Source organism: Hyaena hyaena, unplaced genomic scaffold (genome assembly GCF_003009895.1).
Source record: "Hyaena hyaena isolate Hyena2069 unplaced genomic scaffold, ASM300989v1 scaffold_795, whole genome shotgun sequence".
NCBI classification, from domain to species: domain Eukaryota; kingdom Metazoa; phylum Chordata; class Mammalia; order Carnivora; family Hyaenidae; genus Hyaena; species Hyaena hyaena.
The window spans coordinates 709648-736882 of record NW_024081425.1 but is presented as its reverse complement, the minus strand read 5'-3'; the positions used below and the strand labels follow the sequence as shown (position 1 = coordinate 736882).

The 27235-nt window shown below is 37.0% G+C and overlaps 1 long non-coding RNA gene across 2 annotated transcripts in view; it reads left to right on the top strand.

The window, feature by feature from the left end:
• The window catches only part of LOC120221624, an 83852-nt gene extending 60469 nt beyond the window's left edge, over positions 1-23383 (top strand). For both annotated transcript variants that reach the window (XR_005525846.1, XR_005525845.1), the window contains 2 exons: positions 17144-17254; positions 23323-23383. This is a non-coding gene — a long non-coding RNA (uncharacterized LOC120221624). The remainder of the gene's footprint in view (positions 1-17143; positions 17255-23322) is intronic.
• Positions 23384-27235: the final 3852 nt, after the last annotated feature.

The window sequence follows — 27235 nt, the reverse complement described above, 5'->3', positions numbered from 1 at the left end:
ATCTGGATGTCTTCTTTGGAAAAGTGTCTATTCATTCTTCTGCCCGTTTCTTCACTGGATTATTTGCTTTTCGGGTGTTGAGTTTGGAAATCTTTATAGATTTTGGATACTGACCTTTTATCCAATATGTCATTTGCAAGTATCTTCTCCCATTATGTTGGTTGCTTTTAGTTTTGTTGATTGTTTCCTTTGCCGTGCAGAAGCATTTTATCTTGATGAGGTCCCAATAGTTCATATTTTGCTTTTATTTCCCTTGCCTTCAGAGACGTATCAAGTAAGAGGTTCAAATGCAGGTGTTTTGCTTTTCTCGATGTTATTTGTGGAATTCATCTGTGTTGATATATGCAAGCATTCATTTTTACCGCTATATAGCATTCCACTTACTTTTCCATTCCCCTTTTAATGAAAATATAGGTTAGCTTTCAAGTTTTTGATATTATAAACATTGTCGCCCTAATATTCTAAACCAATTCTATCCAATAGAAATTTGTGTACTGATGGAAATATCTTATATCTATGCTCTACAATACTGTAGCCATGAGCTACATGTGGTACTGAACTTCGAGTGTCAATATGACCAAAGGACTCAATTTTTAATTTAATTTAATTTAAATTAATGTGGTTAGTGACTACTCTGTTGGAGAGCAGTTCTATACTACATTTCTTCATCTCCTTGGGTGCATGTGAGAATTTATCTAGGGCAGTAATTCTCATTACTGTCAGACCCAATGTGCTCTTCTTATAACAAATATATTTTTTATCACTCCATTAACGATCTTGAAATGAAATTCATAGACAATGAACTCATGTACACATTTAAAACAATCAAATTTAATGCTTTTACTGTGATATAAAGTAGACATATAAGAAAACAAATCTTAATAAAATAATTGGTATTCAATATGTCAGTGGCTACAAATACACTATAGTATATTAGGAGACAAAATGAAGTTACCTACAAATGCAGACTCATAGAGACTTGTGATATTAGAAACTCAAAACTCAAAAGTGGTGTTGCTATTGGTGATGTGAACAACAAGACAAAATACAATCTTCACTTTTCTACTGGCTGCATCCCTGGAAAGTATATATATATTAAAATCTTACCAAAAAGTACTTGGTATTTATATCTGAAGCAAAGTTGTTATCCTCTTAGGTAACACGTAGACTCTTCATCTACGTGAATGCTCTACTAGGCCTTCGAAAGTCAGAGAGGATCCAGGACAGTTTTGTTTTGTTTTGTTTTAATGGAACTATCCTTTGGGTTACAGGATATATAGGATACCTGGTCCCCACCCCCTACATGTTGTAGTAAACCTCCCATCACTATTATAAACAAAAATGCCCCTTCAGGTGTGACACCAGCCCTGTTGAGACCCATCGGTCTCATCCATCACCAGATTCATCCAGTACCAAATTACCGGATGTTAAGATGTGAGCATCTTCAACATTACTTAATACATACTTGTTCTCCAAAGTAATTTCCAATTACTGCCAAGTTCTCCAAAGTGTTTAGATCAATTTACAGTCTCACCATGAGGATATGAAATTTACCATTTCTCCACGTATATGAAGTATTTAACCTTTAAACTTATACTTGTCCTAGAGTATAGCTTTGTGGACCTTAAGAGTTAGCTATTAAAAACTGTAACTTACCTATGCTTTAACCCTCTGTATACCTCACACCTGAGTAAGGCATCTCCCACCTCTCTGAATAAGCCCAGAACAGCATACCTGCTACGTAAATGCAGTTGTAGTCTCTTCTGTCATTTTCCCAAGTGGTATAGCCAGGACTCAAAAAGTTCCTAACTGATCCTAGATCCTTTCCACAGACCCCAAGAATATCTATTTCCATCTCCTACCAACCCCTTCTTCAAATTCCAGAAGGATCTGGTAATAGTCCTCTGGGCAGTAAGTAGTTGAGCTAAAAAAAAAACAAAACAAAACCAAGATAATGGGGCACCTGGGTGGCTTAGTCAGTTAGGTATCCGAGTCTTCTGACTTTAGCTCAGGTCATGATCTCATGGTTTGTAGGTTCAAGTCCCTCATCAGGCTTCATGCTGACAGTGCAGAACTTGCTTGGGATTCTCTCTCTCCCTTCTCTGCCTCCTCCCCTCAAAATAAATAAATAAACTTTTAAAAAAGTATTGAAATCTGAATCCCTGGTTTTATGAAGCAAATGTAGAATGAGGTAAATAGAGCCAAGTCCATTACTGTTAAGGAATGATAATGGCCTGACCTTTAAAACTCTGACTATAGCTATAAAACAGTTTTTGCCAGTTTAATAGCAAAATACTCCACACCCAGTGGCTCACAGTAACAGACATTTATGCTTGCACCGGTCGCCTTCAGCTGGGCTGACGTAGCCTCATCTCGGGTGGGCAACTCTGCTCCAAGTTGCAAGTTGGTTGCCTATGGTATGGGTTCAGGTCTGCTCCACATGTTTCGATTCTGGAGCCTAGGGTAGAGGCCAACCAGGGCTTGCTTTTTTGGCAGATCACTGGAGCACAAGAGCATGAGTCCACCACTCAAGCATATTTAGTGCTGCTATTTATTTTACACTTGTTGATTTCCCAGCAGCCAAGGCATGTCATATGGCCAAGCCCAAAGATAGGAAAATATACTTCATTATAAGAGAGAGGTGGAGGGGCTGAGTATTTGCTGAACAATAACCCAGTCCAATGCAAGGTAGCAGCCCTTTTTTTTTAACAAAGTCTGTGATTAACAGAACATCTTTGCTTTCGTGACCACCACACAGCAAATATAACAATACCAGTATCAAGAACTAATGGAATAACAACTAGAATTGAAATCGTTTTGTGCATGTATACATGTACATGCTCTTTCTCTCTTTCATACCAAGCACACACTCTCCGCCCATGTAGCCATGATTTTCTTGCTCCTTTTTCAGTGACAGAGGACAAAGCTATGTGGTTTGGAGCATGGCCTCATGTGTTTCTCCATTGCAAAAAATGGGGAAAGTAACCTCCTTGATTCTCCTTCCACCTTCCACCAGCCCAATCAGGATCAACTCTCTCCAATTACCCCTTTTCTGAAGCACAACGAACTTAAGAAATTTTTTGTTTCTCTCCCTTAAATTAATCAATTTAATAAATGAAAACAATAGTCCATATCTTCACTATAATGAGAGTCTATGTAGTTAGAAAAAGAGATTAAAACTTCTTTGGCTTTCTAAAACATCTAAGAATAGCACTGGTAAATGAGTTGTAGTATATTATTTCAGTGGAATTAAATTAAATTAAAATTTACTGTATAGTATTTGCTTTATGTAGCTGAACAAATTATAGCTAACATTCAACAAGATCTGTGAATCTCACAAACATAATGTTGAATTAAATAAGTAAAGAACAAGTGAATATGTATAAATTCCATTTATATATGAAGTGCAAAAAGCAGGTAAAAATAAACTAGCGTTTGGGGATGCGTGCTTAGGTGGAAGAACTATAAAGAAAAGCAAGGAAGGGGTGCTTTGGTGGCTCAGTAGGTTGAATACCCGACCCTTGATTTTGGCTTAGGTCATGACCCCAGGGCGGTGGTATTAAGCCCTGTGTCAGGCTCCACACTGAGCAGGGAGTCTGCTTGAGATCTTCCCTCTCTCTTTCTGCCCCTCTTCCCCACTTGTTGCTCTCTAAAAGAAAAAAACATAAAAGTAAGGAAATGATTTTCATCAAAGCTGGGATAGTAATTACCTTTGCTGGGGACATTAGTTATTGGGAGAGGTGGGAGGGAGTCTTCTCAGGTGCAAGCAAAATCCACTTCTTGACATTGGTGGTGATTACATGGATGTTGATAAATCATCAGAGCTATACCTGTCTGTTCCTTTTCTCTATAAATATTACATTTCACTATAGAAATGTCTAAGGATTCTAATATGTTTGGTCCCATAAACTTAATCTCACATGCCATAAAATTTAATAACATACTTTGTCTTTAGTTTCAACTCTTAGTTAATTCTGTCCACAAACTTTCAGTGCCTTCCCTGTGTCTATGTTCCTCTTGATAACTTTTGTGGGGACATTGTTGTCTGTCCACATTGGATAAATAGATTTCCTTCTGACCCTCATATTTGTGATTAAAGTTAAATATTGGATCACATCAAAGCCCATTCACCTTTGTCCATATCTAGTAATTGTGCCCTAGCTCCACCTAGACTACTTTTAGATACTCATTTGGTCTTAAGAGAGATTGGATAAAGACATGGACTGGCGAAAATCCATAGGTAGTACTGGAAAAACAATTCAACTTTTAATGACTCAGTAATGCTTGTTTTTTCATGTATATAAAGACACTTTTTGTTTAAAAAAAAAATCTCAGTTCCTTGGTAGGATCAAAGAAAAATGCAAAGAGGAAACAGCTCAGTATATATGGTCAATAAGAAAACTAGATAGAGGTGTGATAGGTGAGCAGAGGTCCCTCTTTTCTGGGCCCCCAGATTTGTACACTTAATGTTTATTGTCCCTTCTTTTGTGTTATACCTCTAGATCTCCTGTTTTAAAACCAGTTTTCTTACTGTATCTCAAAACAACATTAAGAGAGACTCCTTAATCTGCTACAACAGTATCTTAATTATACTTTCACATGTATATGTTTGTTTTTGTGAGAGGTTAGTCTTTACAAGCCTCTTCAACTCTATTGTTTATAATAGTTAATGGGTGTGAATGGGGAATGGGTCACCCTAATGACCTGATTGTTCCTATTAAGTGACCGTTAACCCTCGTCATGAGTTGGATCTGTTAACTCTAGACCAAGTATATCATTACTCAGACTGCATGCCATTGCATCTGGATTTTTTTCCTCAGGGCTGTAAGATTATATTGGATATTGTCTTGGTTGTTCACTTCTAAAAATATTGCACTTTACCAATCATCTGTAGTCTAGGAATCAGGATAGCATTCATAATGACAATATACTGGTAAAGATATAAATTTCTCTGATAAATTTAATTAAACAGAATAAACCAAAAGTAAAAACTAAATGTTTCTAAACCTTCATACATTAAATATAAAACTTCAGAAATCATACATACTCATGAAAACACTGAGTTTCTTTAAAAAGTGATTGTCCAGGTAGGGCCCCTGGGTGGCTCAGTTGGTTCAGTGTATGACTTCGGCTCAAGTCATGATCTCGTGGTTTGTGGGTCTGAGCCCTGCAGCAGGCTCTGGGCTGACAGCTCAGAGCCTGGAGCCTACTTCAAATTCTGTGTCTCCTTCCTTCTCTGTCCCTCTCCCACTTGTGCTCTGTCTCTCTCTCTCTCTCTCAAAAATAAATAAACATTAAAAATTTTAAGTGATTATCAAAGTAATCAAAGTCTTTCTTAATTTCTTAGAAAAATTAGGAAATTTAGAAACTAACATTTATTGCTGACAAACTACATGAAAGGAGAGATCCTATCTATCTTATTCACTACTATATCCTGGGCATAGTACCTGGCACATTGTAGATGTTCAAAAAAATTTTTTTAAATGGGTGAATGGATGTTCACATTATATATGTGATCTCATTTAATCTTCACAATAATGCTATGTAGATGAGGAAATTGAGTCTTAAAGAGGAATAAAGGTTGCCCAAGGTCACACAAGAAAATGGCAAAGATGGGAATTAAACTATAACATGCCTAATGCTAAATCCAAATTTGTTTGGTGAAGACACTTGTTTTAGCAAAGACTGTCAGTTGCCTACTCAACAGCCATTTCTCTTCTCATCCTTAATTAGAACTCAAATTTTTTTTTAGTGCCCTTTCCCATCAGGTGACTCTGTTATATCCTGATTGGTCTAAGCCAAAATAATGCCCCCATTCCCCATGCCGTTGACCAGTTTAGGGGTTTGGTATTTGATCTGGCTTTTGCCAGTGATATTGGTAGGAACTACAGTAAAACTTTGGAATGTGAGTAACTTGTTGTGCGAGTGTTCTGCAAGACGAGCAAACATTTCTAATACATTTTAACTTGATAAATAAGCAATGTCTTCCAATATGAGTAGTACATGATGCCAAATGTGACATGATCACAACTGAGCCAATGGCTCTTCTCTCTCACTCTCTCTCTTGCTGTAGGATTGTGGGTGATCGCTTCCCATGCTTGGATGCTCTGTCTCATGCCACGGTGTTTGGCAGCAACCAGTGATTTTTCAGAACATTGGAAGGTGCCCACAACTGGCACTAGTGTATTTTTTGTCACTTCAAAGCACCTATGGACAGTCCTTTGCTTTTCCATACAAAAGTAAGCTCAGGAATGCTTTGCTTAATTCTAGCTCAGGCTGCCTGCAGGCATAGAACCTTTCCTCTGCTGCCAAATTGCCAGTTACATTAAATACAGTATATGACAAGAGTTTATTAATACTGTACTGTAGTCAACATCTGTGCAAGCGTATACAATGGCCCCATGCAGAAAAAGGTTGACAAGAAAGGCAGTAAGAAGGAGATGATTATGGTGCAAGTCAAGAAGGAAGTCATTGAGAATTAAGAATGAAGTGTGTGAGTGGCCGAAATGGCAGGATTTTATAAGAAGTCTATGTCTGTATCTCCTCTGCAGAAGAGGAGGAGAAAAAGGTGGAGGAAGCCCTCACTGCAAATGAGATTAGAGAGATGTGTAAAACATAGGAAACAGTGCAAACTTTTGTGGAAAAGCACCACCCAAGTAAAGCTGTAGCAGTATGAGTAATTAATCTGTTTAACAACAATGCAATGTCACATTTCCATGAAATCCTCAAAAGGACGCAAAAGGAAATATCATTGGATAGGTTCCTTGTCAAAGTTGCATGAAAAGAAAGCGATTCTACTGAGCCAACATATAGCAGTGATTCTGTTAGTGATAGTGAAAGTCACCCTACACGATAACCTTCCTCTCTCTGGTCTCTCTCATACCAGCCATGAAGGTTTTTAAAGGTAAGTGCAGGTTAGTTTGTTTATTTTTTTATATTTTGTATTTTCTTTACTATTTGTATTATATTACAGTATTATAACTAATAAAAATTTTAAAATATTTATTTATTTTTGAGAGAGAGACAGATAGAGAGCAAGCAGGGGAGGGGTAGAGAGAGAGGGAGACACAATAGGAAACAGTCTCCTGTTTGACAGCCCAGAGCCTGACACAAGGTTTGAACTCACGAGCCTTCGAGTCATGAGATCATGACCTCAACTGAAGTCGGCTGCTTAACCAACTGAGTCACCCAGGTGCCCCATGTAATTATTTTAAATGAATATTTGTGGGACGAATCACCCAAGTTTCCATTATTTCTTATGGGGAAATTCTCTTTGGTATACAAGTGCTTTGGATGACAAGCATGTTTCTGGAATGAATTATTTTCACAACCCAAGGTTTTACTGTGCTCTGATGGTAGGGACAGGGGAAACGGTTCTGGAAAAGGATTTTTGTTGCTTTTTTAACAAAGAAAAAAAAGAGAGAAAGCCCTTTCTCTGACTATTAAGTGTTAACATATGGAGATATGATATGTAGAGATGTTAAAGCCATCTTGCCTCCAGAAGAGCTAAATGACAGTCTTAGGTGTCTAATACACTGTTAGGCTTCCAGTCAGTGGTAGCAATTGATCGCATTCTTGGTTTGGGTGAGCCAGTTACTTGAGAGTTTGCAGTGACAGCCAGCTAGCTGGAGTGTCAGTCACTCTGTAATACTGACTCCACTACAGTTTTAAAAACCTCTATTCCAAAGGATGTATAAAATGAAATGCCATTGTAGTTTTTATCATTATTTTATGGAAATAGGATGTCTTTGCTTATTCACTCATCCACAAACTATTTACTGGTGCCAGGAACATGACAAGTACTTGAATAGAGATAACACACATAGAAGAACAAAGAGAGACATCCACCCAACCTGCTCAGGAAGAGGAAGAGTCAAGGAAGTCTCTACACCAGAGCCGACAAGAAGGGACGCCTGAAATGAACCCTAACAGACCAATAGGAGTTACCCAGGTAGAAAAAGAAGAAAAAAGACATTCCTTGTAAAGGAGGTAGCATATGAGATGCACGGGGTCTGAGAGAATATGGCACATTCAAGGAAGTACAAGTAACTGAGTGTGTAAGGTGCAGGTTGGAAGAATCGGGAAAGAAGTGCAGAGAGGTAAACAAAGGCCTCATCACAGAGGGCCTTGGGGTCAAGCTATGGTCAAGGTATGTAGGTAAGTCCTACATCAGGAAGCAGTAGGGAGTTAGTGAAGGGTATGAAGCATGTAGGGAACATGATGTACTTGAATTTTTAGGAAGACTACTTTGGTAGCTGCGAGGAGAATATTGTGGAGATGGTAAAAGAGATTGGTATAGATGATGAGAGAAGAATCAAGCAGGGCTTTTAGATTCAAGAGATATTTAGGAAGTGGTTTAGGTGGAACTTGGGGATTTGATATGAGAGAAGAGCAGGGCAACAGGAGGTTTGCAAAGAAATGCAAGACTAGCGAGGGGGATGGCGAGCCGGGCTGAGGATGGAGACCATGAGTAATGGCTCCTGTACATATGGTTGAATGACTTACTTAGTGTGGTTTTAGAAGCAAAGAATGCTGAACTGATCCACATTTGGGTAAGTTTTGCAGAAGGAAAAGAAAGAAAAAGAGGGATGAGAAGCTGAAGATGTTATTTAAGAGTTAAGAGTTAAGATGTTATTTAAGTGCTGAACCAAAGCAAGACGGCAATGGAAGCAAAACCAGAAAAAAAGCATGGCACTTGGAGTGAGTGGGATAAGAGTTCAGTCACAAACCTGACGGATAAGCAGGTGTTATTGGAGCAGTGAGGATAACGGGAGTTTGTGGTAAGAAAGTTGAATGGTATGGTTTAAGATCTTACAGGTGGAGTAGCTGCAGGTAATAATACGGAAAAGGGATAGGTTGTTGACCTCTGTGTGGAGATGGAGGGCATTGGAGTTGAAGAAGCCAAGGCACTGCGTGTTGGAAGGGCCACCCACCGGAACACTGAAGCAGCAGGATTATCACAGGTTTGGGGTAGAGAGAAAAATCATAAAATCTCTGATACTAATCAGAGATTTATGAGAGAAACAGGAAGTGATGGAGGATAGAAAATTTGAGAGGCACAAGTGTCAGAGGAAGAAGAATTTTGACAGGAGCTTGGCAGAATATTGAATAGGCAAATGCTAATTGTTAGTTAGCACTTACCGTGTGCCACGTTCTGTTCTAAGTCCTTTACAGATCCTATGCTCACTTAATTCTCACCTATGAGGTAAGTACTATTATTAGCCCCCATTTTACAAATGAGGAAACTGAGGCTCTGTGACATTTAATATCTTGCTCAAGGTACATAGCCATGCCTCCATCCAGGTGGTTTGTCTCCAAGGTCCACACTCTTAACAATGTTATTGTCCTGCTGATTCTGTTGAACAAACCCAGCCAGCCCCTGTTGTTAAGTGGAAAGTTCAGGAACAAACAGCCTCTACTTAAGAGTGGAGGAAGAAGGTAGTATTTGTTTGTGGTAGGGAGCCATTCAAAAAGGGCAGAACATGACTGGTACTTGATAGCATCAACTCCTGTATGTTTTCCGGAGTCTATCTTATTTTGCATTTAAACATAAGAGTATGCCTTTGAACTATGGGTTAATATGTAAACTCCTTCAGACATTTTTAGAAGTGGGTGCAGTAGACTTTTAAAATACATAGCTACAGGGGCGCCTGGGTGGCTTAGTCGGTTAAGCGTCCGACTTTTGCCTAGGTCATGATCTCGCGGTTCGTGGGTTCGAGCCCCGCGTCGGGCTCTGTGCTGACTGCCAGATCAGAGCCTGGAGCCTGTTTCAGAGTCTGTGACTCCCTCTCTCTCTGACCCTCCCCTGCTCATGCTGTCTCTCTCTCTCCTAGAAATAAATAAAACATTTTTAAAAAATAATTAAAAAAATAAAATAAAATACATAGCTACATTAATGTTAACTGTAAGTACTCAGTTGCATATAGGAATGAATTTTGCATCTGTCAGGGAACTAAGATGCATTCTAAGAATGGCAATGAAGGAAAAAAACATGCAATCTTAAAAAATACATGATTCTATTTTTTTTCTCTGGCATTGCTAAGCTTTATAGCAACCCAGTTTATTTGAAGTTCATGCTACTTTTTCAAAGAAATTCTCCAATTTTTCTTTTTTAATTTTTGTTACCTACCAGGCATTATCATAAAAACCAAGAGTTAAAAGGCAATATAATCCAAAGAAGACTGTTTTTGCTTGGCTTGTATGAAGTTCTATTTATTTTCCTAGAATTAAGGCCCAAAGAATCTTTCCATAAAGTTCCATAAAGTGCTTTTTTATACAATGTTATTGTCCTGCTGATTCTGTTGAACAAACCCAGCCAGCCCCTGTTGTTAAGTGGAAAGTTCAGGAACAAGCAGCCTCTACTTAAGCAATTTATACTCTAATCGTATAAAGCACTGAGAAAGCATCTTCCTTGTTTCGCAGAGCTGCTGCTCTTCATGAAAAGTCTGGCTCTAAGAAGTGTAGACATGAGGAAAATATGGATTTATACAAAACGAAATTTATGATGCAATTATGAACTGTACCATTGACTCATAATTGGAAGTCTGCATCTCACAATGACATTTAAGAACTCTGGTACACATAAAATAGGTTCTTTCAAGATGTGATTCGGGTCTTATTTAGAAATGCATATACTGAAGCATACTGCAAGAAGGTTATGCTAATCGTGAGTGTGATCATGGACACTTTAATCCAAATTACAAGTGGATTTGTCAGAAGTAGGGAGTCTCAATCAGGTAGCGTTAGGTTGCCTTCTTTCTTACCAGGTCTTTAGAAACAGACTTGAATTTTATGTTTATTGTTTCTCATGCTTGTTTATAGTTTTACCAATCTACTGCTTAGTTTTACATAATTTTGCACTTTATATACACGCACAATCAAGCTGTTTGTTTTCTTCTGTAACTTGTTATTTTTCCACTCAAAATGACCTTCAGATATTTATCAGTGTTGAGGCATGTAGCAGTAATTCATTCAGTTTCCATCACTATAGAATCCTCTTTTGAACATTCTTGTATCTCCTGGTACTTATGTGCAAAGGTTTCTCTAGGTATTTACCTAGAGGTAGAATTGTTGAGGCATTGGGTATGTGCATCTGTATTTACTGGATAATGCCAACTTGTTTTCTGTAGTACTAATTTACACTCATACCTACAGGATATGAATATTTGAGAGTTTCTGCAACACTGGAGCCTATCTAACTTTTCTAGTTATGGCCAGTGTGATTGGTTACAAAGTAGCATTTCTTGTAGCTTTAATTTGCATTTCCCATGTTTATTGCCAGTCCTGTTGCCTTTCTGGGAAATATCCATTTGTGTCTTTTACCCATTTTGTTTCTATTGGGTTGTCTTTTCCTGAATGATTTGAGTTCTCTAACTTCCCTTTGGAATTCCATATACTCTGGAAACTAATGCTTTGCTAGGTATATACATCACATATAATTTCTTCCCAGGTTATGGCTTTATGGGATTTCTTAGTGAACAGAATTATTCATTTTAATGTAGTTCATTTCATCAAATTTTTTCTTTATGATTTGCTCTAGAATGTTTTAATGCCCTAGAAGTTTTGAAGAAATTCTATCTCTTTGGGGTCATTTGTTCTCCAATATTTCCTCCTATAATTTTTAAATATTTTGCTTTTGTATTTATGTCCTTACTCCGATCTGAATTTTGCATTTCCAATAACATTTTATAATTTTCTCCATAATTGTCTTAACATGTTGACATAATTCTGTTTTCTTTCTTCATAGTCTATTAAGATCAATTAGAGTAATAATTCGAGTAATCACGTTAAATCAATCTCGTGTTCTTGAAATAAATCCAACTTGATCATGATATACATTGCTCAATTTAGTTTGTTGATATTTTCTTTATGAGTTTTGTATCTGTTCATAAGGGAGATTTAACTAAAATTTTCCTTGGTTTTGGTATCAAATTATTTTAGCTTACTAAAGTTAATTGTGGAGTGTTCTCTTTTTTCTATCATCTGGAGGAAGATTAAAAAATTTTTTCTTATAGAACTTGCCTTACAAAATTTGTACTTGGTGCTTTCTATGTGGACTTTATTCAGGTTTTAATTTTTCCTTTTTTTAAAATGTTTGTTTGTTTAGAGAATGAGTGGGGGAGGAGCAGAGAGAGATGGAGAGAGAGAATCCCAAGCTGGTTCTGTGCCACCAGCACAGAGCCGGATGTGGAGCTTGATCCCACGACCCTGGGATCATAACCTGAGCTGAAATCAAGAGTTGGATGCCTAACCGACGGAGCCACCCAAGACCCCCCCTAAATTCTTTTTTTTTTCTTGAAAGAAAGAGGTTTTTAATGTGTATTTATTTTTGAGAGAGAGGCAGAGCATGAGCAAGAGAGGGCAGAGAGAGGGAGACAGGATCTGAAGCAGGCTCCAGTCTCTGAGCTGTCAGCACAGAGCCTGACATGGGGCTCGAACTCACAAACCATGATGATATGGGTTGAAACTGGATGCTTAGCCAACTGAACCACCCAGGCAACCTAAATTCTTTTCTTGAATTAGTTTTTCTAGTCATGTTTTTCTAGGTCTTTGTTGTATTTTTTCAAATTTACTACCATGAGTGAATAATTACATAATCATTCTATATTTTAATTTCTTCTGCATCTAAAGTAATTCCCCCTTGTTTGTGATTTTGTTTGTCCTTTCTGGATTTTTCTCATGATCTAAACTTGCTAGAGTTTTTTTTGTTTTTGTTTTTGTTTTTCATTTTAATTATTCACTCAAAGACCAATACCTGGGTTTTTAATTTATTCTATTGTATATTTACTTTTTATTTCATTTATTTCTGCTCTTGCCTTTATTACTTCTGCTTTCCTTGAGTCTGTTTTGCTGATCTTTTCCTAATTTCTTAGGAAAAGGCACTTAGCCTAGCCGAGTGCTAGGCTCATTAATTTTTTATCTTTTTTCTTTTCTCATATAAGGAATTAGGGCTATAAATACTTCTCTAAGTGCTGTAATACTATCATTTTGTGTGTTCTAAGTCTCACTTTTTTTATTCTTTTATGTTCCCCTTTTACTTATGAGTTACTTGGATTTTTAGTATATTTTAAAATTCCCAAACTGTTGTGGCTTCTACTTATTTTGTTATTGGTTTCTAATCTAATTATATTATGATAAAAGAATAATAAATGATACTTTTTTTAATTTGTTAAGATTTACTTTATAGCTTAGTATGTGGTTAGTCTCCTAGATATTTCTTGTATGCTTGAAAAAAAGGTGTATTCACTAATTGGCAAGTGCAGATATGTGTGTGTGTGTGTGTGTTCTCTAATTGGCAAGTGTGTATACACACACACACATACACACACAGACACACACGTTCAAGCTTGCTGATATATTGCCTAGGATCTTCTGTGTTCCAACTGATTTTTTTGGTTTGTTTTCCTTTTTAACTTTTTTGAGATATTGTTTGCCAAGAGACTATATTACAATATCATACCATAATAGTAGATTTCAATTTCTTGTTATAGTTATTTCAGTTTTTTCTCTATATTTTAAAGTTATGTTTTTAAATGCACATTTCCAAACTTATGAATTTAACCTTTTATCATTATGCAGAAATTTTACTTTTATATCTGTTGATGCTTTTTTTCATTAAGAGAGAAAATATTTGCAAAAAACGTGTCTGATAAAAGATTTTTATCCAAAATATACAATGAACTATTAAAAGTCAACAATAACAAACCAAACAACCCAATTAAAATATGACCAAAAGACCTTAAAAAAAAAACCACCACACCAAAGAAGATAAACAAATGGCAATGAGCATATGAAAAGATGCCCAATGTCATATGTCATTAGGGAAATGCAAATTAAAGCAGTGAGATACCAGAGCACTGATAAGGCTACCTGTTGATGAGGATGTCCACAACAGGAACTCTCATTCCTTGCTGGTGGGAATGCAAAATGGTACAGCCACTTTGGAAGACAGTTTGGCAGTTACTTACAAACTAAACATACTCTTACCATATGATTCAACAATTGTACTTATTGATATTTACCCAAGTGAGTTGAAAACTTATGTCCACATAATATCAGCACACAGATATTTATGGCAGTTTTATTCATAGCTGCCGAATCTTGGGAGCAACCAAGATATCTGTCAATAGGTGAATAGATAGGTACACTCTGGTACATCAAACAGTGAAATAGTATTCAGTGCTAAAAAGAAAAAAAAAGAACTATCAAGCCATAAAAATACATGGAAGAACCTTAAATGCATAGTCCAATCTGTAGACAATCTGAAAGCATATGAGGCAAAGGCAAAAACTATGGAGACAGTAAAAAGATCAGTGGTTGCCAAGGCTGAATGGTGGGGGTGGGGGAGGGATGAATAGGTGCAGCACAGAGGAGTTTCAGTATTCTGTGTAATACTATAATGGTAGATACATGTCGTTATACATTTGTCCAAAGCCATAAAATGCACACCAAGAGTGAACGTTATTGTAAACTATGAATTTTGGTGATAATGAACCAGTGTAAGTTTGTTAATTTTTAAAAGTGTACCACTCTAGGATGGGATATTGATAGTGGAAAGGCTGTGAAGGAGTAAATGATATATAGACACTGTATTTTTTGCTCAGTTTTACTGTGAACCTAAAACTGCCCTAAAAAATAAAGTCTGAAAAATTAGCTGTCAGTTGAGCTGTCCTTTGATGATAATGACTCTTCTCTTCTCTAAGTTCTTTTTGTCTTTGATATCTCCAATTTCACCATGTTATGTTTAGGCATCTATTCCTTCTTACCTTGGAGGGAATTCATTGACTTTCTTGTATCAGAAAATTTGTTCTTTCTTTCCAGAAATTTGGAAGCCTCTATCTGTCTAAATAATTTCTTTTTCGTTTTTCCTTTCTTCTTTAACTCTAAGGGGAAGCTTTGAAACTCTTACTCTTCCCAAAAATAAGAATCACTTGTTACAGTCGCTTCATCTTTATCAAAAGCCATAGTATAAATATATTCTATAGAGTAGTTTCTGGACTTGCTCTTATAATCCACCTGGACCACAACCTTCCTGAATTGTCCTCTGTTGTGAAAAGACAATTGTTTAGAGTTTTAAAACAATACAATAACACAGTATAATGTTTTACATTGATGGATTCATTGGTGGTACTCATGGCAACTTGATATTTAGCAGTATGGCCAAGTTCTCAATTATCTGTAATATCATTGAAACTTGAGCTGATCCTGTTTTGTTGGTCATGGAAAATGCTAGAATGTTCCATGATGGAAAAGGGATGGGTAGTGTCACCAGTCAATGCTATCTGCGTATAGTTACTGGAAATTTCGGCCATTACAAATTGATAAGTTTCTAGGACTGCCAATGTATGGCATGAGTATAAAACTAATTTTATCTACTTTTTTATTTACTTAAAAATATTTTTTAATGTTTATTTATTTTTGAGACAGAGAGACAGCGTGAGTGATGGAGGGGCAGAGAGAGAAGGACACATAGAATCTGAAATAGGCCTCAGGCTCTGAGCTGTCAGCACAGAGCCCAATGCAGGGCTTGAACTCACCAACCATGAGATCATGACCTGAGCAGAAGTCGGATGCTTAACCGAGTGAGCCAGCCAGGCACCCCTAAAACTAGTTTTTAAAAGGGATTTACAATTCAGATTTAACCTTCGATTTTTAAAATCCTCCTTTTCACTCATTAATAAAAAGACAAGATGACTAATCTGCCAGTCAGAGGCCACTGTGAAACCATAAAAAATAAGGCAATGGATAAGCTGAGTCATAGCTAGTGAAGGTCCCCAGCTGGAAATATTTGAAAGTTTATCAGAATAAATATTCAAATGCCTCTGGTTTGGTGTATTTCTTAACATTTGGATAGAACATATCCGAATGAGAACCTGCGGGTAAGTACCTAGTAATAACATTCAGTATGGCTTCATCTGTTTTTGCCAGATCACCTTATAAAGTGAGTGAAAACTGTTATTGCCAAAGATCTCGGTTTTGCTAAGAACTTGCAATAGCAGGAAGCATGGACAAGCTGTGAACCCTCTGTATGTTAAAATAACAGTGGCACAGAGTGATCAGTTATTTTTGCCTTAGTAACCTTGATCAAGAGAAACTAATCAGCAATTCTAAGCAGGCCGGACAGGATGGGAGGAGAGTGAGGATGGCATTTTGTTAGATGGAACAGCTTGAAGATAAAATAATTCTTATCCTGGAAAATATGCAGAATCCCATTCCAGTTGATATTTGTTGCCTACCTACTCTTGGTTCCAGTTCTCACAGCACTTGCATTGGTCATGAACAGAAACAAGAGTAATTGCAAGGGCAGCTTTGGAAAATAACCAATAGGTAAAAACTCTTAAGTTTAATACATTTAGTGAGAGTTTGTATGTTACAGGCACTGACTGTGCTACACATTAGGACACAAAGAAGAAAAAGACGTGGCTCCACCCTCATATAATCATGTAAACTAATACAGTCATATAAATGAATTTGGAACCTGCTATTCTAGATTTCCTGTCACAGTGTGAGTTGACTCTACATTGGTGTGTGAGCCAGATTCACCACACCCTGATTTAAAAAAAAAAAAAAAAAAAAAAAAAAATGAAGCTGACGTTGCTTTTGACACAGAAAGCTCCTTTGTGAGGTTCTGGCGCTTGAGAAAAGGTGTGCCTCACACCTGATTCAGTTCTCAGAGACAGGGTGAGGAAGCTGGAAATGCTTTTCCAGGGAGACTACACTGATGAGGCAGCCATTAGTCATTAATCCAGAAGAAACAAAGAGTCTTTGATTTAATGTCAGTTACAAGGCCATACTTGTTTATGCTTCTTCTACTTAGTCTACCCAAACTACCAGATGGAGTTCATTGCTACTCACTCCTCACCAACAGCAAGCAGAAGCCGGAACTGCTGACAGAGAACTGCTTGTCCAGAAGCCAAAGAGAAGTTAGAAGAGAGTTATATGGTTTTTGTTGTTGTTTTTTTACACTAAGAGATGACAAAACCTATGCTCCATGTAGTTCCATAAAAGCTTCAAAAACAGCTCCTAAGGTGGGAGTAAAGAACAGACCAGTTAATATTGCAGTTAAATTAAATTCTAAGTACAGACTTTCTTTTTCATAAAATCTTTTTTTTCTCATTTCCTGGTTTAAAAATGATTTTTTCAGGTTGCTGTACACATTAATGAAGAACACGTTGAAACCTTTCATGAAGATCTCACTTTTACACTGGACACATTGGCTTCACCAAATTTACCCAAGATAGGTGATTATCTAAAGGTACGTTCATTTTATCTATCTGATTTTTTCTGCCAAAGTTGTTCTTTCTGTTTTTCATTACTTATTCTTTCTTTTTGGTATCTATAAAGATGATAAGGCCAGTATGTAGGATATTTTGGCAGGAAATACTAACGTGGTTTATTTGAGGCAGGTGCATGGAAAGACCTGGATGTGACACACACAGGGAAGAGCTGGGGGTTTAGTTCATGGAAAATACTGACTATAATAGTTCCTCATCTTATCTGTGGGCAACATGTTCCAAACCCCCAGTGGATGGCTGAACCTGCAAATAGTACTGAACTTAGATGTACTATATTTTTTCCTATACATACATACCTATTATAAAGTTTAACCTGTAAATTAGGCACAGTAAGAGATTAACAGCAATAATAATAAAATAGAACAATTATAACACTATATCCTAATAAAAGTTACGTGAATGTTGTCTCTCTCAAAAATCGTACTGTACTGTACTCACCCTTCTTGTGATGATGTGAGATGATAAAATGGCTCTGTGATGAGATGGAAAGAAGTGAATGATATAGATGTTGTGAAGTAGCATGAGGTACTATTGACTTTCTGAAGATAAGTTAGAAGGAGGATCACATAGTGCTGGATGGTGGGCTTGACCACAGGTAACTGAAACCATGGAAAGTGAAACCAGAGATAAAGGGGGAACTACTGTAAACTGAGATTCATGGAGAAAATGATGAGCCCACAATTCAACTTGGTCTCTCTTTCTTGATGAGAGGATCCAAGCAAATGCAAATGTCATTATTGCATAAATTATGGATATCTCTGCTCAAGTGGATGGCTAGAGAGATAGCCATTCAGAAAAATGATCTTATCCTGGGGAGGGGAGGAGATCTAACACTCTAATGAAGGTAGGAACAGCACACAAAAGACAGTCATTGTCATGGAAAATAGTCATGAGTGGAACACTTGAATCAGAAAGAGAGGGACAGATTTGGAAAGCTCTTCCCACCTTTTAGAGATTTAGTTTCAGGAAACTAAAATAAATGTGCAAAGGACACCCTGCATATTCAGAGGGTTTACCTTCTAACTACCTATGTGCATCTTGACCAAATTTTAAGTTTTGTATGTTTACAAAATTTGCTTTAAGGATAATTCAACATTGAAGATTTTTTCCCTCATTTTCTGAGAATTTTTTTTTTTTTACTAATTCATTTTAAGGTGGTCTTACTGGATTTGCTTATTCTTTACCTTTATCTTAGTGAACTGTATTTATTGCATGATTCCCTGTATTAAATGAAATGCTGTTCAACCTTAGTGAGTATCTATAAAATTTTGGTTTCACATGCAAATAAGATGTGGATTTAGAATCCCACAACACAAGAAACACTGAAATATTCTGCTTCGCACTTGCTAACTGAGCCTGTAGATCTCACTTTCTAACAAATTATGCAGGTACAGTCATTTAGAATGGTGTGAATATCTTGGTAAAAAGAAACAATAGGCCCAGTCCAATACCTTTGGGATGTAGCAAAAGCAGTCATAAGAGGGAAGTATATAGCAATACAGACCTACCTAAAGACGCAAGAAAAGTCTCAAATGGACAACCTAACCTTACACCTAAAGGTGCTAGAGAAGAAACAACAAATAAAGCCAAAGCCAGGAGAATAAGGAAAATAATAAAGATTAGAGCAGAAATAAATGACATAGAACAAAAAACTCCAGTGGAACAGATCAATGAAACTGGGAGCTGGTTCTTTGGAATAAGTGATAAAATTGAAAACCCCTAGGCAGCCTTATCAAAAAGAAAAGAGGGACGCCTGGGTGGCTCAGTCAATTAGGCGGCCGACTTCGGCTCAGGTCATGATCTCGTGGTTTTTGAGTTCAAGCCCCACATCAGGCTGTATGCTGACAGCTCAGAGCCTGAAGCCTGCTTTGGATTCTGTGTCTCCCACTTTCTGCTTCTCCCCCACTTGTGCGCTCGCTCTGTCTCTCTCTCTCTCTCTCTCTCTCTCTCTCTCTCAAAAGTAAATAAATATTGAAAAAAATTTTGTTTAAAAAGAGAAAGGGCCCAAATAAATAAAATCACAAATGAAAGAGGCAAGATCACAACCAACACCACAGAAATACAAACAACTATAAGAGAATATTATGAAAACTTATATGCCAACAAATTGGGCAATCTGGGAGAAATGGATAAATTCTTAGAAACATATAAACTACCAAAACTGAAACAGGAAGAAATAGAAAATATGAACAGATTCATAACCAGCAAAGAAATTGAGTCAGTAATCAAAAATCTCCCAAGAAACCAAATTCCTGGGCCAGGTGGCTTCCCAGGAGAATTCTATGAAACATTTAAAGAAAAGTTAATACCAATACCAGGGCACGTGGGTGGCTTAGTCAATTAAGCATCCCGTTTGGATCTCAGCCCATGTCTTCTTGATCTTAGGGTCACGAATTCAAGTCCCACACTGGGCTCTGTGCTGGGCGTGAAGCCTACAAGGAAGGAAGGGAGGAAGGAAGAAAGAGAGAAAGAGGGTTAATGCCTATTTTTTCAAACTATTCCCAAAAAAACTGAAATGGAAAGAAAACTTCCAAACTCATTCTAAGGCCAGCATTACCTTGATTCTAAAACCAGACAAAGATCCTACTAAAAGGGAGAATTACAGGCCAATATCTTTGATGAACATGGATGCAAAAATTCTCAACAAGATACCAGCAAGTCTAATTCAACAATATATTAAAATAATCATTCACCATTATCAAGTGGGATTTATTCCTGGGCTGCAGGGCTGGTTTAATATTTGCAAACCAATCAGTGTGATACACCACATTAATAAAAGAAAAGATAAGAACCATATGATCCTGTCAATAGATCCAAAAAAAATTTTTTTTGACAAATATAGCATCCGTTCTTGATTAAAACTCTCAACAAATTAGGGATAGATGGAACATACCTTAACATCTTAATGGTCATATATGAAAGACCCACAGTTAATATCATTCTCAATGGGAAAAAACTGAGAGCTTTTCCTCTACAGTCATTAACAAGTCAGGGATGTCCACTGTCACCATTTTTATTTAACATAGTACTAGAAGTCCTAGCCTCAGCAATCAGATAACAAAAAGAAATAGAAGGCATCCACATCAGCAAGGAAGAAGTCCAACTTTCACTTTTTGTAGACAACATGATACTCTGTAGAAAACCAGAAAGATTTCACCAAAAAATTGCTAACACTGACACAAACTCAGCAACATTGCAAGACACAAAATCAATGTACAAAAATCTATTACATTTCTATACACCAATAATGAAGCAACAGAAAGAGAAATCAAGGAATTGATCCCATTTAGAATTGCACCAAAAACTGAGATATCAAGGAATAAACTTAACTAAAGAGCTAAAAGACCTGTACTCTAAGAACTACAGAATACTTATAAAAGAAATTGAAGATGACACAAAGAAATGGAAAAATATTTCATGCTCATGGATTGGAAGAAAATATATTGCTAAAATGCCTATACATCCCAAAGCAATCTACACACTTAATGGAATCCCTGTCAAAATAACACCAGCATTCTTCACAGAGCTAGAACAATCTTAACATTTGTATGAAACCACAAAAGACCCTAACTAGCCAAAGTAATCTTGAAAAAGAAAAACAAAGCTGGAGGCATCACAATTCCAGACTTTAAGCTGTATTATAAAGTTGTCTTCATCAAGACAGTATGGTACTGGCACAAAAACAGACACGTAGATCAATGGAACAAAATAGAAAAGCTAGAAATGGACCCACAACTATATGGTCAGCTTATCTTCGACAAAGCAGGAAAGAATATCCAATGGAAAAAAGGACGGTCTCTTCAACAATTGGTGTTGGGAAAACTGGACAGCAGCATGCAAAATTATGAAACTGGACCATTCTCTTACACCACACACAAAAATGAATTCCAAATGGATGAAAGACCTAAATATGAGACAAGGAACTATCAAAATCCTAGAGGAGACCACACAGCAACCTCTTTGACCATGGCCGCAGCGACTTCTTACTAGATACGTCTCTGGGGGCAAGGGAAATAAGCAAAAATGAACTATTGGGATTTAATCAGGATTAAAAGTTTCAGCACAGCAAAGGAAACAATCAACAAAACTAAAAGGTGACTTACAGAATCAGAGATATTTGTAAATGACATATCTAATAAAGGGTTAATATCCAAAATCTATAAAGAACTTATCAAACTCAACACCCAAAAAACAAATAATCCATTTAATAAATGGGCAGAACATGAGCAGACATTTTTCCAAAGAAGACATCCAAATTGCTAACAGACACATGAAAAGATACCCAACATCACTCACCATCATGGGAATATATATCAAAACTATGATGAGTTACCACCTTACACCTGCCAAAATGGCTAAATTGAATGCAGGAAACAACAGATGTCGGTGAGGATGTAAAGAAAGGAGAGCCCTCTTACACTGTTGGTGGGAATGCAAACTGGTGCAGCCACTCTGGAAAACAGGGTGGAGGTTCCTCAAAAGTTAAAAATAGAACTATCTCACACCAGCAGTTGCATTACTAGGTATTTATCTGAAGGATACAAAATTACTGATTTGAAGGGGCACATGCACCTCAGTGTTTATAGCAGCATTACCAATAATAGCCAAATTATGGAAGGAGCTCAAATGTCCATCAACTGATGAATGGAAAAGGAAGATGTCATACACACACACACACACACACACACACACACACACACAGTGGAATATTACTCAGCCATCAAAAGAATGAAATCTTGCCATTTGCAAGGACATGAATGGAACTAGAGTGTATCACGCTAAGCAAAATCAGTCAGTCAGAGAAATACCATGTGATAGAATTTAAGAAACAAAACAGATGAACATAAGGGAAAAAGAAAATAAGAGAAAGGGAGAGGCAAACCAGAAGAGACTCTTAACTATAGAGAATAAAAACTTAGGCTTGCTGGAGGGGAGGTGGGCAGGAGATGGGCTAAATGGGCAGTGGGTATTAAGGAGGGCATCTGTTGTGATGAGCACTGGATGTTATATGCAAGTGATGAATCATTCAGTTCTAGTCCTGTAACCAATGTTACACTATATTTAACTAACTAGAATTTAAATTAAAACTTGAAACAAAAAATAAAACAAAATGAAGAAAACAAAAACAAAAACCCCACAAACACAAAAACTACATGGTAGCATGGATACTCATGACCACACAGAGGAGAAACACTAAGACCATGGAAGGGGACCACACAGCAACCTCAGGCTCAGTGTCAGTCTCTGGCAGGGCTCTGAAGAGTGGGAGATGCAAAGGCTCCCTTGAAGCTAACACTTAAGGGACTCAAATTCATTTTAAGTCAGTGTGCATTTTGCATTTGTCCCCACAAATTTGTCTCCTGATGAAAAAACACATCATTCCAAGGCAATTGGGTTGGGACCAAAGCAGTAGGGACACAGGTAGAAGTCCACCAGCAGAGCGTGGAGACTGGAAGGAGTACAGAAACCCAGAGTGAGCCTCACAGAGATTCCTCTCTGCCCAGGGCCAACATTCTTTCTTTTTCTATAAAAATGTTGGTGCAGAAAGAAACAAGGAAAGGGAAAGGATGGGAAGGGTAAGGGCAAGGATGGGGAGGAGAGGGAAGGAAAGGGAAGGAAACAATTGGCCCAAAATGGAGTCACTTTTGCTAAGCTCAACCAAGACTTAATATTTAATCTAATTGCACTTTCAGCCTTTCCCAAGAGTAGAATTTTAAACCAGTCAATCTGGAAGTTTCTGATCATTACTAGTGAGGGTAATCTCCTTGATAAGGCCCCTGCGTTCCCCTACAGGAAGGTAACCTTACCTGAAATAATCCATTCTTTTAGCTACCTTGTCTTGCCCTCTCTGCTTATAAAATCCTCCATTTTGTACAGACCCTCAGAGCTCCTTTCTTACTGCAAATGGGTTGCTACCTAATTTATGAATCATTGAATAAAGCCAACTAGATCTTCAAATTTAGTCAATTGAAATTTTTTTAACAATTTAATGAATATTGTCACTAAATCTCATTCATTTTTACTATAGGTTTTTACATGAGAAGTGGAATTTCCTTTGAAAATTATTTATGTATTTTGAGAGAGAAAAGAGAGAGAGTCCCTGAGCAGGAGAGAGGCAGAGACAGACATGAGATCATGACCTGAGCCAAGCAGGCTCTGCACTGTCAGTGCAGAGACCAACACAGGGCATGATCCCATAAACCCATGAGATCATGACCTGAGCTGAGATCAAGAATCGGACACTCAACCAACTGAGCCACTCAGGTACTCCACAAAACTGGAAGTTTTATAGCAAGTATATATATTTATGCCTCATAAATGTTAAGGGTTCTTAGAAGTCTAAAGAAACGTACAGTGTATTCAACCTAGAGTGCTAAAATACCTCCAAAAGGGGATTATCTAATTTTGATCAACAAAGCTATTCTATATAACTTCCATGTCAGAACAACCACATTCCATATGACCATCTTTTATTTATTTTACATATATGTTCAATTTTCTTCCATTGGTAGATCTACCAAGTGTCTCACAGACATATCACTTAGAAGGTCTGGCCTATCGTAACAAGTGGGACAAAGGTAACTCTGCAAAACAGGTGTTTTTGCTTTAAAAAACATTTTTTATATCTCTAAACTTGATTTCAGTCATTTAGTGTGTTTTCATTTGGATTTAAACAAATAAGGTTTTTGTTTACTGTGTTGGTTAAGTTATATTAGCTTTTACTTATTGACATAATAGATTAAATTCTGTGCTTCAAATAAGCTGTGGCTCTCCACGCATAGTAATTAATTTTTGCCAAAAATAATCATATTTTAAACATTCTTGGGGCCAGAAAATCCACTCCTATTTTATAGTATTTTGATGCACATATGCTACGAATTGGCCTTTGCCAAGAGCCCCCTTTCAATCTTCTTTTCCCTAATGTACCTAACTAGTATAATACTTCGTTATATCACCATATTTCTACTTTAGTTTCATTTAATTTAATTTTTTATTCTTTGAGAGAGAAAGAGAGAGAGACTGGGAGGAGGAACAGAGGAAGGGGCAGAGGGAGAGACTCTTAAGCAGCAGACTTTATGCCCAGCACAGAGCCCAACGCGGGGGTTCATGTGGGACTTGATCCTATTACCATGAGATCATGACATGAGCCAAAATCATGAGTTGGACACTTAACAACTGAGCCACCCAGGTGCCCCATGTATTTTTAAAGAATATTTCATCATCTCCTAAAACTCGTTTCTCTTTTCCTCTTTAGAAATTGCTGTTTCCTTTCCTTCTCCTTAGAATGAGTTTCCTGGTTCTTCTTCCTTTTAGCCTCATGGAATGCCTTTGACTCATCTCTTTATTGAAATACCAAGAATAATTAGAATATTTTTTAATAAGTGCCTTTTATGTAGACTACAAAGTCATTTTTTCTTCATAAAAATCATATGTAAAAATCAAAGTGAACCTAAATCTCTATTGTCGAGTGGTTTCCTAATGCAAGTGTACACATTCCTGTTAAAGGTACCTGTATCTGAAATCTTATAAACAACGATTCCATTGGCACTTTGTCTATATACTTGCCAGGCTATCTGGGTTATGGCTACAGCCAGTTTATATACTTCACCTTCACCATTACCTGTTGTATGTATTTGAGCTATTTGAGCTGAGGTGACTAAAAGGAATGGATTAACCAGCTTTTTATTCCTGATGATAAAAGAGAAGAGTTTGCATTCTCAAAATAAACTGAAACATTTATATCTGCCATCTTTTACTCAAAAAATATTTAGCAGCTTCCATTCCCTAGAACATTAGTTGTGGGCAGGAATAGAACAGCAAGCATGTTAGCCAAGGTCCTTGACCTCTGAAATGTAACCTTTTAAATAAACAATATCCCAATATCCTTCCTTTGATTTTATATCGATCTTCTGTCATCTCTTGGCAAATTGCAGATATATGCCATGTGCCTAGTTTCAAAAATTAGAGGAATGAAATACATTTTCTTAGGATTTTATAAGACTCCTTGAGATAGGTAGAGTTGCCAGATAAAATAAGGAACGCTTGAATTTCAGATAAACAGTGAATAATTTATAGTATAAATATGTCCTATGCAATATTAGGGATGGTCTGAATTTGACATACCTAAGTATGACAACCCTAAATTAGAGAAACACTGGACACTTGGAAATAAAAGAGAATGATATTCACCACCAAGTGATTCACTTCAATGGCAACAATTTGTCCACTGTATCCCCCACATCCTCTACCCCCACATCCATCCCCACCCACTACATAATCTCCTCACACAATCAGATTAAGATACTTCAAATTAACTAGTCATCTTGATCAATCTTTAGCATATGTGCTTATTAATGTGATATATACAAACAGGCATCATAGCATGGTACCCTCTCTCCTACCCATACTTAAAAATATTTCTAACTATTCAAGCCACAGATGACTTCCAACATATTCTGCACAAAGAACAACTGAAAGAGAATTTAGTAATAAGGTGCGGTTCAACTTAAGTGATTGGATTGCCATGTTTATATTTGAGACTCATAAGTAGTTAAGGATATTAATTTTGAATCGGCAATAGCTTTTATTTTAGTTCTAGGACTTTGTCTTTTGCCTACATTATAGGATATACGAAAATCAGAATACATGATTGTTATCCTTCAAAATGAACAGTCTTACTAAATTGACATTCTTTGTACACTTGACAAATTAACAGGTCAATATGACACCCTTTGATACACGTTAAATTGGGTGGTCCAAACACTAAATCTAGGAGATGGAAGAGGTGTGTGACATGAGTTAGGGAAAAACTTGATATAAATCATATATTGGGCTTTCAGATATTGTCTCAGTGTCAGAATCTCAAGTGAATCATATGCCAGCTAAGGTTTATTAATGAAATGCAAGTGTCTTTGGTTGTTCACCCAAAATGAACTACAAATAGTCTAATTTTCTTAAAATAAAGGAGTTTTAAAAGAGTATAAGAAATATATTCAGGGGCGCCTGGGTGGCTTAGTCGGTTAAGCATCCGACTTTCTGACTTTCGCTTAGGTCATGATCTCGCGGTTCGTGGGTTCGAGCCCCGCGTCGGGCTCTGTGCTGACTGCCGGCTCAGAGCCTGGAGCCTGTTTCAGTCTGTGACTCCCTCTCTCTCTGATCCTCCCCTGCTCACGCTGTTTCTCTCTCCTAGAAATAAATAAAACATTAAAAAAAAAAGAAATATATTCAAAATATGGCACAGTATGTACATTTTAAAACTCTAAATTACATATGATTGTTTGAGATGATTGTTATGTTTTCTTTAAGGATGATTAACATTTTTAATGAAAAACTATAAATTAAAAAAAATTTTTTAATGTTTATTTATCTTTGAAAGAGAGAGAGTAAGAGTAGGGGAGGGGCAGAGAGAGAGGCAGACATAGAAACTGAAGGAGGCTCCAGGTTTGAGCTGTCAGCACAGAACCTGACATGGGGTTCAAACTCACAAACCCTGAGATAGTGACCTGTGCTGAAGTTGGATGCTTAACCAATTGAGCTACCCAGGTGTCCCTATACAATTTTTTAATCAGTTTACCGTTTTATTATTATTTAACTTCTTTTCATTTTCTGATAGCTAATTTTTAGAAATTCACATACCTTAACAGTCTAAGACCAGAGGATTGCAATAAATAATTTATTTACCATCCCAAGTCAACAATCAGAACAATTAAAGTTAAAGGTTGTATAATAGATGCTCCCACTACTGTATAAATAATGTTTTCTGTAGTCTTTGATTTTGGAAAATTTTCCTTCTTAAACACATTCTTTATTTTGGTTCATTGGTGTTTTCTGCCTGACTAAAAGCAACAGTGAGGCTATACATTATTTTTGGCAGTCCTTCACCCCCAAATAAAGCCACTTGTTATTCCTTCACACTCTACGTGGGCTTTATCAAATGTTTA